This window comes from Thamnophis elegans, chromosome 12 (assembly GCF_009769535.1).
Source record: "Thamnophis elegans isolate rThaEle1 chromosome 12, rThaEle1.pri, whole genome shotgun sequence".
In the NCBI taxonomy this organism is placed as follows: Eukaryota; Metazoa; Chordata; class Lepidosauria; order Squamata; family Colubridae; genus Thamnophis; species Thamnophis elegans.
The window spans coordinates 32486847-32488620 of NC_045552.1; positions in this window are offsets into that span (position 1 = coordinate 32486847).

The window sequence follows — 1774 nt, forward strand, 5'->3', positions numbered from 1 at the left end:
GCCATTTTTGCAAAGAGGGCGGGGTTTTAGGAGGCCAAAAATGCTGTTTTCAGTGTATAAGACACACCCAGATTTTCACCCTCTTTTTTGAGGGAAAAAGGTGTGTTTTGTTGAATGTTTTTAAAAATCTTTTAACAATGAGAACAATTAAACAGTGGAACAGCTTGTTTTCAGAAGTTGTGGGTGCTTCATCAGTGGAGGTCTTGTAAGAAGAGACTGGACAGCCTCTTGTCTGAAATAGTATGGGCCTGGGACAGGCGTTGCCCTGTCAGCTGGCCAGGGTGCGCGCCTTTTTTAAAGCCATTTTTCACCCTCCCCATGCTCCAGAGGCTTTATAGGAGCCTGGGGAGGGCAAAAAGAGCCTCCCCCACCCCGAGGCCCTCCAGAGGCTTCAGGAGCTTCCCTGAAGCCTCCGGAGGGTGGGGGAGACTGTTTTCGCCCTTCCCAGACTCCTATAAAGCCTCTGGAGCCTGGGGAGGGCGAAAAAAGCATGCAAAAAATGGGGGGAGCACCTCTCAGGCGTGCATGCACACTGGGAGGTTTGTGCGTTGCATTAGGGGTGCAGCACGCCCGCGCACGACCCCCCCTGCGCTCCCCCTCCTTATGGCACGCGAGCCAAAAAAGGTTCGCCATTGCTGGTATAGGCTCTCCTGATGAAATTCAGCAGGTTCTGATAGGTTCTGGAGAACCGGTAGCGGAATTTTGAGTAGTTCGGAGAACTGGCAAATACCTCTCGCTGGCCCCAGAGTGGGGGTGGGAATGGAGATTTTGCAATATTCTTCCTCCAGGAATGGGGAGGGAATGTGGATTTTGCAGTATCTTCCCCTGCCACACCCACCAAACCAGTAGTAAAAAAAAAAATGAATTTTGCCACTGGTCTCCTGCTTAAGCAGGGGTTGGACTAGAACAGTGTTTTTCAACCTTTTTTGTGCAAAGGCACACTTTTTTCATGAAAAAAATCACGAGGCACACCACCATTAGAAAATGTTAAAAAAATGTAACTTTGTGCCTATATTGACTATATATAAAGTAATTCTCCCACGGCACACCTTACACTATGTCACGGCACACTAGTGTGCCGCGGCACAGTGGTTGAAAAACACTGGACTAGAAGACCTCCTTGGTCCCTTCCAGCTCTATTCTGATTGATTGTTTTTAATCACTTTGCTTACACTTCTCTGAGCAAGGATCCGACTAGAATATAATGCTATACTTTCAATTTGTACAATACATTGGATTGTAAATTAAGGTCAAACACTGAACCTGGGCAAAAATGTGGTTGGATGGTTTTTCACTCTGCATTTTGCGAATAGTAATGAAGGAGCCTAATAATCAAAGCAATATTTGCTGTTTCTTTCTAATACGATGAATTGAGCTTTTGTTATTGGCTCCTACTTATATTATTGAATACTGTAAGAAATTAGTTCTTAGGAATTAATTGTAGCTTAGTAAATTGTATCCTTGATACTGGTAAGCATTAGTACAGACTTTGTCAGCCATTCTAAGATATGGGGAAAAACACAGAAAGACGGAAAAATAAACCACTTTCAAGTATTAGAACCGGGACTGGCCCTTGGATCTCGGCTCGACAGCGGCTCCGCGCTCGAGGCGATGGGAGGGGGGAGGGGCTCCTTCACCCAGAACAGGGTGAGAGAGGGAACACCCCACGCAGGTACAGCGCCTCCTGATGGCGAGAGTCGCCAATAGGAAGCCATTGGGAGGCGGGGTCAGGGCCCGGGCCGGAAGCATGGCGTCACGACGGGCTGGCCGGAAG